Below are 15548 nucleotides of genomic sequence, written 5' to 3' on the forward strand. Positions count from 1 at the left end.
GAAATAAAAGCAGGCAATTGTCATAGGATTACCAGGAAATGTTATTTAATAATATAATTTTACCTACAGAAATGTAAGAAAAATTATTCCTTTTCGGAATAATTATTTGAACAAAATTGTTCAAAAAATTTAGTTGAAAAATATATATTGGTAATCATACACTCCTCAAGAATTCAGAAAAATATTTATTACCAATAATTATTTCCCTGATATCATAAAAATAGCACAATTATCACAAGTGATACCTACATTCACTGGAAGACCGAATGGCACCAACATCTTTAATTTCGAAACATGTTCGATGCAATAGGATATTAGAATTGGAAAATGTTTACAATAGTATGAATGGAAATTTATGTGTGTGGCTGATCTATGTTCGATATTATATTCTTCCAGATTCATGAAAATAATAATTTATAATTTATGTCACTCATCTGATAGTAATATAACAGTCCAAAATGGCACCCTTCCAACTTAGGCGGGAGAACGGTGACAGCAACAGGCCAAAATTTAAAATGTGTATCAGGAACGATTTTTTTTTTTTTTTTTTTTTTTGCTGATACCTTGGAACATTCTTTTTTAGATTAAGTTACACAGCTAATTAAGTGACGCTAATGGATGTTTAAATTTATAGTAATCCTAATCTGTGCAGATGCGAACCACAATCAATGGTTTCAAGTTCTCCTGTTTTTTTAAATACATCCTGTTTGAGAATAGAACGATCTTTGGCACATAAATAAAAGAACACCTGTGGTAAAGTCCCGGCTAGTCAGTTCAGAGATTAATCGTGGGATAGCGTATTTGAGCACGATAAGCGTAGGTTGAGTATTTAATTTTGAGGTGTGACTTTTTTTTTTTTTTTTGCTTGGTCCATGATTTTCACTATTATTATTTCCCAACCCCGAAATCACTACATTTTAATTTACGAGGCAAATGTGCACGAATACCAAAATTAGAAATGTGCAGGAATACCAAAATACCTTAAATTGAGGTACACCTCAATTTAAAGCAATACTGTACTTTAGCGTCATGAATTAAAAATCTAGCGATTTCAGGGTTGTCAAATATTACAACATACCACTAATGAAGGTCGCGGGGTCACCCGAAGTTATCAACAACTTTTCATAAAGAGAAAGATGTTGCTGGAGCTCAAAATTGAATATTCTATCTGCAATCATCATGGTTAATATGTATTGCGAATCGCTTTCTTGTTACTATAAAAGAGTCACAAAGCAAGTTTAAAGGAAACAATATATGTCGTAGCAATTTTGTGTACCGTAGCATGGGGATACTTTGATCAAATTTTATCTGTAAAAGTCAATATCTCTGTCTTTCTACATTAGAAAGAAAATAATAATTAAAAAAAAAAAAAAACATGACAAATCGGTCTTGTTGTATCTACATATTCTGTAATTGTGAAGTCAAATTGTTTTGTACTTGCCGAGAAAAGAAAGGAAATGTGTGTAATCAAAGTTATGCTTGATGCGGGGATACTTTGATCATTCTTGATTTTGTCATGCAATATCAAAGAAACTCCATCGTAAAAGCTAGAAAAAAAGAAAGGAAGTGTCCGTTAGTATATCGTAGCTTCATATCTAGGAGATGGATGTACTAAATAACAAAAGTAAATGACATTCAAATAGGTACAAACTCTTTATAGTGAGAATGTAGCTGTAATATGGTACATTGGATGATTCGAGAGCTAGGAACATATAAACGATACTAAACAGTGAAACATGTGGAAAAAGCGTGGTGAGATGTTCACATAGCTTGTAGTTCCGTCTACTGATTTGGCTCCTCACTCAAAGTACATAAAATAAAAAAAAATGGTAAACAAAAGAGGAAAACATAAGAAAAATGAACGAAAATACTTTAAACTTCAATTACTTGGACATCCTCAGGAAAGACATAATATATATTTCTATCGCAGTCAGGAGTAGGATTCAAAATGATCTTAACTATATCGTCTGGTCGGGTGACGTAGACATCAGTAGTAACAAGCTTGAACTCTCTTTTATTTGCGCCAATCCTTTTGAGGCTTACAACGATTATTTCGGGTTCAGTGTCTGTTATTTGTAAGTTTTGTAAGTTTTGGTTTTCCTTGGGAAGCAAATTTTTTTTACAATATACTGACCAATTTCGGAAACCTGTGATGCTGGCGGCTGGGAGACAAGTGTTGCGTGTGCGGCATCTCCGGACAATAGATTCTCTTCTATCCCAGGCAAATCAGTGGGGACGTCACTGTCAGTGTCTCCTTCTGGTGTAGTTGCAGCCGTAGATATACTACATCCAGGTGCAACATCCAGTAGTTTGCTTGACGTATCGCTGCTCTTTGAGTAGAGTGGTTAAAGCATCTTCGACACCATGGATGGAATCTTCTGCAGCGTGTTCTGTGGGCAATCTGTTAAACACTTCTTCAAAGTCAATGGAATATATATATATCTCATACATTCATCATCCATTGATCAAATTTCTCTTGATTTCTGAAGTCATGTTGCAGTTGATATCATGAGTATGTGTGGCACGTGCTACTACTGCGTCTATCTTCTTCAAAGTTTTTCGTCAGTAGAGTAGGGAACATGTTCTTTGGAACTGTGCTTAATCTTGGATTTTGTACTTTGAAATCAGTGAGACATGCACGCCGGGATTCCTTCATGTGTCTGAAAAACGCAACATCCAGCAACTGCGAAAGAGGTATGGAGTTAGGAACCAAGCAAATAAAATCAATTCTATTTTCAGCGCACAATGGCAACACCTCAACATCCAAATGCGATGACAAATTGTCACCGATTAGCACAATTCGACCATCTAAACATTTCGCGTGTAGTAGAAAGATGGTTTTGAACCAGTGACGAACCAGTCTCTATCCATCTATCCCATCGCTTGATCAATGTTGCCCCTATTGTGTAATCAAAATTACCCCTTCAATTTTAATCTTTTCTACAACATACATGAGTACATATATTTTCCTTCGTGTTTTTTTCCTATACTCCCAGAGGTACCAAACACAAGTTATACTCGTTCAATTGGTATATATTTTACACTTACCTTTGTAGGTGGAAAGTTCTGTAACGTTAGTTACGCTTACAGATTTATACGTATTTTCACTGCAGATAAAGCACTCTCTTGTAGGGACACGTGCGAACTGGTTGACAGCTGTGTTGTAAGTACGTGACGTGATTCTCAGGGCTTCCATATTCGCAGAAATAACTACGATATATTATGTATTGGTGACGCTAGGTGACTCTCTATTCACTTTGGAAGTTTTGATCAAAGTATCCCCAGGATTTAAAGTATCCCCATGTCACGGTGCTGAATATCTATTTTAAATTAACAACCAATGTGTCCTTCGTGCTGGTCTAGAGGCAAGCGCGTGCGCGTTTGATCCATGTGTTTCCGCGTTCGATTCCCGATGAAAGAGAACAAATAGCTTAATTTCATCTTCATTCACTTTCATTAATTATTGCTTTCTTTAGTTTGAACTACATAACCGTCATATGTTAAGTAAATTATAATAACAGATCTATTATCTATTACGGAAAAACATATTCTAGTTACGCCTATAGATACCCCTCATTTCAATTGTTCCTTTCCAGTAACATTCACAAAATCAGGCATTGTCTTATTTGCGCGCCGAAGGTAATTCCATTATCAAAGAATTTAGTGAGAAATACGAGAAACTGAAACCAGTGATAATAGTTCTCCTTCTACCATAATGGAGGCAGGCACGTAGCCAGGATTTCGTAATAGGGGGATCCGTGACGAAATACTGTGGTTATCACACGAGGGGCTTGATCATTCTAAATTATTTTACTGGTAACATATATTGGCTCATTTAGCCAGGATTTCTTAATGGCGGGGGGGGGGGGATATGAAATACTGTGGTTATACACACCAGATACTCGATCCATCTAAACTATTTTACTGGAAACACACCCATATTGGTTTGTTAGGACAATAAAATGAGGATATGTTAATAAGTATTTTAATAAACTATGAAGAAATCTGGAATAAAAGAATATTAAAAATGTATTGAAAAAGATATAATTTTCCGAGGTCATTCGAACTCGGTTCTTCTTGTTTTCTTTTTCTTATCTTCTTTTAATGCCGTCAAAAATAGCAACGAGATCTCTTTTGGTAGTAAAGACATCCTATAAAATGGATTAGTGTTGCCGCAAAATTGAAAACTTCTTTAACAAGTGTAACTGGAATCTATGTTGCCATGCTCATAACATTGGTAATTGGGAACATTTCTTAAGTTCTAGTCTCTCTGATCGAACCCATTTATCGATCGTCATTTGTAGTCCATAGGATTACCATGGAACTAGATGGAATTCGGAATGCTCCGTTACAATATCCATTTCGAACTTGACCCCTCTCCCCATTTCCTCAACACAAAGCTCCTCATAAGAAAGAGTAACCAAATGCTTGCTGTGACTTTTTCTTAACGACGGTTCTTCTTTTTCTCGTTTCTTTTTGTTTCCTCTTTCCTTATTTTTTTTTCATTTCTAGTCTCGAAGGGGGAGGGGGTCCGGATCCCCCGGACCCACCCCTTGGCTACGTGCTTGATGGAGGATTACTGTAAATGAAAACTTAAGTTACCGTCATATGATTAGAACTGTCTCTTAACAAACTGATGCCTTATAGTTAACGTAAATATTTTATTTCTTACTTTATTGGGAAACATCAATAAAGTGAAAAATTGGCATCAACCACTTCTCAATAGCAAATACGTATCTAAATTAATCGATAATACATCAGTTAATGTAATACATATGGAAAAATCTTATGCATATCGAACACAAATTTCAATTTTCCCATCGTTCCTTTCTCTGTTACATTCACAAATACTTATTATCAGAATTCTTTTATTTATGCACCACATATCGTTCAATTCTCGAACGGAAATTTATTTAAAACCACAAGAAAGTGAAATTATGTTATTGCCTTAAATTCATACTCAAGTTAGCGGGAGAGTCTCTCTTGAAATCACGTCATATCTACTAGAGAAGTGAAATAAATTATAGCTTTCCAGAATCTAGAAGGATGCATAAAAGTACCTAGGTATCAGTCATGAAACATTTTCCGTTCATCCTATTTCAAACATATTCCGAATTTTGACTTGTCAAGGCAGATACTCTCCTTCAAACTGCGGAGACTATTAATTAAAATCGTAATGCCTATTTGATGATGATGAATCGGAAATTAATTTGTGTTGTTATTTTCTGGAATCTTGAAGAATGTAAGATTGACTGTAGGTAGCAATCACGGAAAGTTTCCGATTCGTTCTATTCCAAACATTCCCAAATGACCTATTATTACGCCGAAGGGTGTTTCGAAATTAAAGCTACTACTGGCGTCAGTTGCTCTTTCAGAAGGGTGAATTTGTTCAAAATATTATTCCATAAATTAAGAACTTTCATTTTGCTTCACTGGTTAAAAATCACATTATTAAATGGTACTTCGTTAGTGCATTTGCATTCTTCTCTTGAAGTAGAATGTTATGATGTCATTTCTGTTTCAAAAAATCTCACTTGCCTTGCGTTCTACTAACGTTTTTGACAGTAACGACGCTAGCTTTAATTTCTTGAAGGGGGGAGTGGAAGAGCAACTTTTTTTTTAGGAGCAGGTATATTGTTTTCTAAAATTATACTTCAAGTACAGTACAACGCATCGTGTCTGGGGAGTAGTAGGGGGGTTGGGGAGTGGATGGACAATGCCACAGGGGAACGCCCTCCTTGCCCTCTCTAGCATCGTCACTAGCTTTCGAACACCCTTGCAGGAAAGCCGAACATTCGAAATATTTCGTGAGCAACCACTGACGTGTAGCAACCTATTCGAACACGATGACTACAGATTGAATTTTAGAATCACTACATAAGATACATTACTTGCCAAATTCTGTTCGGTGCGATCAGTGCTTCGGATCTCACTAGTCATACCAATGTGAGAAGAAAACCAGAAAAACCCCAGTGAGATGTGTCAACTCTAAAGGCACTCATCCTACTAATTATCCCAGATGTCCGCAAATACAGCAAATTCTACAAGCAAAGAGGAAAACAATACCAGCAAGCACAATCTTACATTTAGCACCGCTTCAAGACACCACTGTTACAGCCACTTAAAGATCTGAGCTTATGATATGACGCACTATCCAGCTTCAACACCGAAGACGATCCCTGATGATAATTTATCCTCTGAAGACATCATCCAAACTATTAATGAACTTCTTCAAATTCGAAAGGATTTAAACTTGACGAACGTAGTACACATGCTACGCACTTACATGTCAAAGCTAGAAGTCGCCCTAGATCTGCCTGCAAATTCATCATCCACATGAATTTTCCCCTGTACTACTGCCATGAAGTCAAGAAACCTTTTCAGCACTTCAGCGCTTCGTTGTTTATTATAAGGTGCATTTTTCTTGTTTAATGTGTATTCTGTAAGTTTGTATTTTGTAATTTCACATTGTATCCAGCCAAACACAGAAATAAATAAAATGAAACTACAAACAAATAAATAAATACTCATGGCTCAAGAACAGGCTCAGGAATCTTCTGCAGCCCATCTATCTTCAGATGAGAATGAAATTGTTCCTTTAAAAATATGTTTGCATAGCACGCAATAAAATACCATCAATAGAATAATCATAGAGAATCAAAATCATTAAGAATCTTTCATAAATGATTGGTACTATACCTTTGTGATCGCTATACGCACACTCATGTCTAAAATGATTGTCGCATATCTATAATTGTCTCCTTGTAAGAATATAATTTGATAATGATTTTGCAGGGTACTTTTAATACTGATACTATGTTTATAATCATGAAATGTATATATGTGGTAAATTTCATCTAGTTTGGATTTTTCGTTGGGAATTCATTAAATGTGAGAAGATCATTATGTACCTTACATGTTACTTCTTCAAAACACTCCACACAGTGAAGATAAAATAGAGAACAGTTTGGTCAGATCTATTCCTCAAATGGTGAAGTGCATTGTAATCGAACCAGAGATGATACAGAATATGAGAACCGTATTTGCTGTAAATAGTATCTCTCTTCAGTCTTATAGGAATAAACAATTCAAAAATTGGATACAAACATCTACTAACGTAGCAACAGGTACTAGTGAAAGTATATTAAGAAAAAAATGTACATGATTGTGCTGTTGATGGTGATTTGAATCAACAAAACTGAAATGTGAAGGAAAGAATGTTTCTCTGATTGATGAAGCTACTGATATTACAATTTGTAAATTTGTAAACGTTCTGGTTCGGTCTATTTGGAAACTTTGCAGAACGTTTCCTCCTGGGTAGACCAATAATTGTGTAACGGTTTTACTCAGAGGTTATAATAGACGTTGTACTTGGTGCATTAAGTGTGATACTGAAGTTAAAAGAAGTCCCTTTGTGATTCTAATATCTGATATAGATATTTGATAGCTATGTTCTTCACTACGGTTGTTTGTAGTCTAATATACTCGTTTTACTATATACATGTCCTCCCCGTATGTATAGAAATACTCTTAAAGTAGCTGATTTTTTCATTGTATCGATCAAATCGGTCTTGACCAAAACGCTAGCAAGAAGGAAAACTCTGTTGAGTCTCTTGCGGAAAGCAGAAAAATAACCAGCTTGCTTCCAGTACCACTGATGACTCTTTGCAGAACTTGCTCCAGGTAGGAAAATTTCATAACTCTTATAATAGCATAAATCAAGAAGGAAGTACTACACCGTAGTGTGGCAAACTTTAAAAACTAATTGGAGCTCAAGAAGAATGTCTTAACTACAGGTAAATTGCAATTGCCATCTGCAAATAAATAAAAGTTTTAGCAGCTGAAAATGGTCATGCAAGTCAGGCATGACTTATTCTGTCACCAAACCAGGAAATTCTAGAAACTTCATGTATGCGATACTAAAAGCTTGCAAATTATATGAGTGCATATTATGTTTCTACCAAATTTTCAACACAAGTACCTGAATCCTAAATGCGCAAAACGAAATATGCTTAAAGAAAGGTTACCGACAGAATTGAAATGTTTTCTTTAGGTAAGATATACCTTTGGAAGAATTGTGCAGGCATCGTGTAATTCTTCAAGACGAAATTACTAATAGTTCTCCCGTTTTCCTTTCCCGGAAATAGTTGAATGACATGCCAAATTCGAGTACAATCGCCATGAAAGCATTAACAGTATCTCCATTTACACCATCTCCATTTACAGTATCTCCATTCAGTTATTATAAGCTTTTCTACTCTTAAGTTGGATTTTAAATCAATTCAGGACTTCGTTTAAACAAGAAAAAATCCAAAACTCACTTGCAGATTGCTTTCAATCAAGTAACCACCAATAACACTGACAGTAAAGAAGACAGAAAACAAGAAAAGGAACTGTTTGAAGTTAGTGTAAAGCATCGTTCTAAACTTAATTCTATTTTTCATTTGTGGGTGTGAAATGCAACTTTTCTCCATTCTGAAATACGTGATGTTGCCTTATTTTATAATAAAAAATGATCATGCTTTATTGATAGTTTATACTTACACTTTTCAATGCCTATGTCAGTGGTGCCCCCTCCTCATGTCCATGACGCACTTCCCCCCCTCAATTGTCTATCCGTAGGTGTTCTTCCATGAAAAAAAAAAAACCTTTTCGATTAATTTTTACATCCTCTCAAACATATTTATATAGATTTTTACCCCCCCATATTTCAATGACGCAGTTTGCGTCATAGCCCCCCCCCTTGTGGGCACCCCTGCCTATGTACTAACAGGACAAGTACTAGCCAGACCACTTTGCAGTCACAGATGTTTGTACAAATAAACAAAAATCACTTATAAATAATATAAATAGATGTTATGCATCGTCTGGAACTGCATCAGAACCAATTTTTAAGACATAAGCCGACAGCTTGAAGACCTGCACTAAATGTAAAAGCATAGGTGAAAGTTAACATACAAACAAAAAGACGCTACTACCAGGGAAAAAGTGTTTATTAATTGCAAACACCAACACAATGATGGAGACACTGTTGACATATCATTTTACTTCTTACAATACTGCATGAGGTCCGTGGTCTTCAATTTGTTGCAATTTGTATCGTAAGGCGTACCCTCTTCAGCACACTTTGGACGGGCGTAGAGCCCAAGTTCCATAGCTTGTTCTCGATGCGACGAATGAGCTGTGGTGCAATTTTGGCTCATCCCCCCCTCATTATAGACGTCCGTAGCCAGTAGAGACCAGAACTGCTTTATAGGATGTGCTCGTGAGACTTTTTGTGGATTGGTATTTCGTGGTACGAACCGTACTGCGTGTCGCGTCGACTAGTCAGTTGTTTTCCTGGCAATGGCTGCTTGCGAGGTCTGGTCAAAATACATATATGCCATGATGTGTGTTAATGAATTGATGCAACTTTGGTAGATATCTCTTGGTGTACATGTTGGCTGTGATTGCTGCGCCATTAACAATATCGATGAATGGTTGGATGATATCCTTAGTGAAATGACCATCCATATCAATACTTCCTTCTGAAATGTATCTTTGTTTTCGTAGCACACAATAACTGGAGTCCCCATTATATATATGAAAAGCATAATATCCGCTATTTCTTGACATTTCATCTCCGACAAATGAAACTCTTCATCGTCTGTGATCAGCAAAATGTCAGCGAAGAAAGTTTTCTATACTTACCTGCTATTGTAGCGAGTTGCTTCTCTATAAACTGGAGTAATATTGATGCTTGAAATATCTCACTCATTTTCTGCAAATTTCCAACAGTTATTCTTCTCGATACACGAAATTTGCTAGCTAGTTTCTGACCACTTGTCTCAACACGGTTCTTCAGTTTCTTCCTCTCATTGTGGGTTAGTTTGCAAGGATGGGCATATCTTATCAAGTCTTCAACCGGGATTCCATTTTGATAGCATTCTAGATGGTAGGGTAAGTCCGGTAGAGAGGGACCACCTGGGTGAGATGAACCAGGGCCATAATCCGTAAACCAGAATGCAGCTTGAATATTCATCCATTGTCGTTTCAGATATATGCTGGGCCCTGTATGTTTTCCTCCAGCAGGAATTCATACATTTCTTCAGTAGACGAAGCTTTTGATTTCAGGTAGGTCAACACTTTTTTTTTTTTTACCACATTTCATTGAAAGCAATATTCGACATTCTTTATGTAGATTTTTTCGCTTTTGTATTCTACTAGCATTTCATCATAAAATAATATGTTAATGAGAACAATGATCTTTCCCGCGTTCACAAACTTCTTCTTACCTCTCCTTCTTGGGATAGATGAACCACTGCCATTGTGGGAGAGATGGACCACATAGAAAAGTGGTTCTTCTATCCCTTACACTATATGCAACTAGCTGCAATGTTTATTTTGTAGACGTGTGGGCCTTAAATTTATTTGTTGTCAACGGTTTATAAATCTCATAATCTGGAAAAGTTATATTCCGGATAAGAGAGGGAAGGGGTGGGACAAAATCACTTTTAATGTTCCAATTTTTTCTCTTGCTTCTTTAAGTATTTTAACGTTATTTTAAGGTTTGTAGATTTAGAGATATATAACATTCGTCTCACAATCGAGACCGGACCGCATACCTATCTCGAAGACAGGATGATCCAAAACCTGCGCCTCGAGATAGCCGTACAACCAGATACCGGACAAAAAAGAGCGATGTTACAGACATCTCAGCTGGGAAGATCATTTACGAATGAGAGGATTTTAATTTGATAGAAATGAAAATATTATTTTTGTAGAAACAAAGAAGCTTATACTAATTTATTTCTCAACTTATCTAACAATTTATTTGAATTTTATTTTCGAAATTAATATTTGTTGTCCGTTTTCAAAGCGACCGGAATAATTCCTCTTAACCGTAACATCATCCCTAAGTATGCTTCCCTACTTTCAGATTCTCCTCTCGCATCAAAATCTATTAGTGTAGAATTACAAAATGAGGTACAAAATGCTAGTGCAAGTGCAGCGACTCCAGGACATCAGGACTAAACAGTAAGAAAACTAAAATTCTTCAGTCTCTAAGTAAAGCCGTAAATCAGGTGCTAGATGAAACCATCCAAGAAACTTCTTCCAAAATATTGAATTCAATAATAGCAGTTCCTTTTCTAAAATAAATTAAATACGCTAGGAAAAGTAGCAAGAGTTTAGCAAAAGTACTCACTTCGAATGAACGCATCAGCTTACAGAGAAACAGGAAGAGGAAGATTAAGTGCACCAAGTCGACCACAAAAGCAAGAAACAAGAAGAAGAGAATTCTGATCATATCTTCATCTTCACCCAACGATGATGATTAATGTATAAGATATGCTGACAGTGATTAGAACTAAGAGTATGATGAAAACGTGTGTGTTAAATAAATGTGACGAAAATTACAACGAAACAAGGAGAAAAGACTGGATACCATGTATTATGTGTGAACGCTGGTTACATGATGTCTATTCGAAATATGAGAATGTTTGTGATTTGTGTGACAAAGTTTTCAAATATACAGAACAAGATACTATGTATGGCACAATATAACTACTGGCACTATTTTTTTTTAAAACAGGGAACTTATGTATTCCTGCCATTTACAAAAGTTTTTTTCTAGATTCAATGTTAAAATTAAAGGTCATTTTTACGTTTTTATATTTATATCTTAGTTTAATCAATATTAAATTATATGAGACTAATATTAGATTTCAGTAAAAATATGATACTATATAATATCTACTTTATTATTATAACGTATTTAAAGACAAAACTATTCCAAATTATTTATTTATTTTTTAGGTTCTGCATACGGTCCATCACCCCCACAGTGCCTGGTTCATCTAACCCATTAGATTATATGAGACCAATATTAGATTTCAGTAAAAATATGATACTGTATAATCTACTTTATTATTATAACGTATTTAAAGACAAACTGTTCCAATTTATTTCTTTATTGTTTAGTTCTGCATACGGTCCATCACTTCCCACAATGCCTGATTCATCTAACCCATAGTAATATGGAATAAATGGACCAGTCAGCCATTTTTCAAGCTTAAATTTCGGGGAGAAATGTATCTTTTCTGATCCTAAAAACCTTTAATTATGGTTATAGAAAGTCCTTTCTTGGATTTCGTGCAGAAAAACATGCTATACATGTTCAATTATTCGAGTTATTGGAGGCAGAAGAAAAGTGGCCCATCTCTACCGGACTTACTATATAAATCATGTAACGTGAAAAGATATATTTTTGATAATGCTTGACAACCTCTATCACAGGCACTTGTCGCAATGGCGTAATGCGTTGTCATAATAAATTCTCTCTCCTTTCTTTTTTCAACCGCATACTGATCACATCTGCTTGCTCACATCTGCTTGCTCAGTACCACTATCTACGAAACTTTGATACCCAAGACTAACTCGCAATGCCCAATGTGATCTTAACACAGCGGTGACGAGTTTATGTTAACTTTCGCCCATGGCCTTATAATGAAACTTGGTTAAGTTTTGTTTGTTGTTTACGATTTTATACGAATGCTTCGAAAATGTATAGCTACAGAGAGCAAAGTAACGATGAATATATATATATATATATATATATATATATATATATATATATATATATATATATATATATATATATATATATATATATTCATGTTTTAAAAGTCAGCGTTGAGATGTTCACCAAGTGATCCATATAAACATGTTTCAAAAAGAAAGAAAAATATTTATTCAAGAAACTGTAACTGTATGCAGACATTCGGGAATTATCATAAATCTGGTTTTTAACATAACTTTCTAAAAGGTAATTGAACAATAATATTGTACCTAAATTTATTCAATATATAACTCTGTCTTAATTCTTAATTATGGGGCAATAATATAGCAATTAAAATTTCTTGGTTCCCTATACTAGATTACGGCTGAAAACAGAAATAGTTGGTGTCAGTGCGATATGAGCGAATGTGCGTATCAAGGCAAAGCAGATTAACATCATATTCCCAGACCCATATTTCAAGCATAACACAGATAGTTACATTATAATTACGTAGACTTATCGCTTGCATCAGAAAAAAGTAATAAAGAAAATGCAAGTAATTAAAGCAAGAAAAAAATCATTACGAGAACTTTAAGCAACAGTTTTCTTGTAAGCGGAGTAAATGATCCTATAATTACATTTCAACAAACTAAGGAAATAAGAAAGAGAATGAAACAACTTAATTCCCACAAATACGTACTTTGAGTTTATTAAGAGCTTAGTTTATCATTTATGTAGAAAGATTCTTCTCCGAACCTTGATGGAGAAAGACATCTGGCGTTCCAGTCATGATAATTAACAATAACTCAAGGAAAATCTCTTTCTAGAGAAAATATTTTGATTAGAAACTCAATGACGAAACAGAGTATGAAGAACTTTGTCAGGCTAGATAAGACCGCATTCAACTGCAATATTAACGCAGTGGTTCCCAACCGGTATGTCACGCGGTCCGATAGAGTGTGTCTCGAAATATTAAAACTTAAAAATCATGAAGTGTTTAATATAGTTAGTTAAAATACAGTATAATTGGAGATAGACTGTATCAATCAATACCTCCAGTGGCAGCAAAAGTGCTCGATACCATATAGAATCACTATTTTACAGAAACGTATAGGCTTATACTTTTATAATTAAAAAAATATATATCAAACCAATGTGTCACTACGTAGTGAGCTTTCATTAAAATGTATCGTCAGTCAAAAAATGTTGGGAACCACTCTATTAGCGTACCGACTCACAACAATTTGCTTCTTTCCTTTCTAGAACTTGCTTATTTTCTTTCAAATTTAATAGTTTATAAGGAAGACTGATAGATGTCAGACATTCTGCAACGGCATGATATAACATCTAAGCGGGGAAAAGCCCAGTGCGTATGTAGTATATGGATAACGTATGCTCCGTACTGATCTCCGTAGTAAAAATAAGGATTCCGTATATTTGTACAATATACCACTCTCTAGATAATGGGCTTTTCGTAGTATCTCAACACTTGAAGCATTACTGCTGGAAATTTGAGTAAGATATCACATTGTAATAATTTATTTACAATACAGTAAAAGGCAATTAGCAATCACGCCAGTCTTTGGATATATTACAAAAGATGTTGAAAATAGCCACCATTTGCTGTTTCACATAAAGTGCACCCATCTTATAATTTTTCTAAACATATACTGGAGAGTTACACGTGAAGCATTATTCACAGTTCGTTGAACTTTAATTAGTAGTCCTTCCAAAGTATCTGGATGGATTGTTTGCAGTTTCAGAGCCTGTGGCTGTGATTTCGTTACACAAATTTCTTCATGTACTCTTCCATAATGTAAATTCTTTCCTGAAGTGAATACATCGTGCTGGTGAACTTCCTTGCCTCAACTATCAGCACCTGTTACCTGCAGAAAATAAAATGCACCATGGGTTGTGGCAGGCACGTAGCCAGGATTTCGTGAAGGGGGGAGGGGGTCCGAGACATGAAATACTGTGGTCATCAAAGCAGAGGCTCGATCATTCTAAACTATTTTATTGAAACATATATTGGTTCGTTTAGCCTGGATTTCGTAATGAGGGGGGGGGTAACATGAAATATTGAAGGCCCAGGAGCTCGATCAATCTAATTACTTCACTGGCAATATATATTGGTTTGTTAGAAGAATAAAATGAGAATATGTTAGTAAGTATTTTAATAAGCTTTGAAGAAATCTTGAGTAAAATAATAAAAAGAAGTATTTAAAAATATTTTACAATATTTACGTCCTTCCTCTCTTTATCCAAATATAAGACTCTTCCTTTTATTATGACTTCAACTATTACAGGGTGTTTCAAAACAATACCAACAACGTTTGGGAGGTGATTCCAGACACCAAGATAAAACAAAAAGTATAGACCAATCTGGGTGCACAAAGGCTTCCTTTCGTAGTTATAGGTTCCCGAAAACATGAAAAACTGAACTTTAAAGGCCCATAGCTCCAAAAGTATGGGACCTGTGTGTCCTATGCAAATTTCCATGTTTCAGAATCCTGCGGTACCTCCCCAACAATTTTTATGGAGGTAGTTGGTGACTACTTCAAATTATATGCCCGTAACCATACCCCCTCAATAAAAATGGTTGTGGAAGTACCTCAGGATTCTGAAACATGCATTTTTAGATAGGGCATATAATAGTCAGGGGCGTCATTTAGGGGGGCAGGGAGGGGCAATTGCCCCCCCCCTGAGTTTGAGATTTATATAGATTTTATCAATAAAGTAGTAGTAAATGAGTGTAAAACGCGAAAGTTTACTTATATCAAGGAGTTTTGCCCCCCCCCCCAAGCAAAATCTGAAATGACGCTCCTGATAATAGTTCCTAAGTGAAGTCGACCCGACAACAATAGGTCCTATAATTGTGAGGCTATGGATCTTTAAAGTTAATCCTTTCATGTTTTCGCAGCCTATAAGTTCAAAAGGAAGCATTTGTGCACCCAGATAGGTCTATACTTTTTGTCTTATCTTGGTGTCAGGAATCACCACCCAAACCTTG

Source organism: Thermobia domestica, chromosome 9 (assembly GCF_964235325.1).
Source record: "Thermobia domestica chromosome 9, izTheDome1.hap1.1, whole genome shotgun sequence".
Classification (NCBI taxonomy): Eukaryota; Metazoa; Arthropoda; class Insecta; order Zygentoma; family Lepismatidae; genus Thermobia; species Thermobia domestica.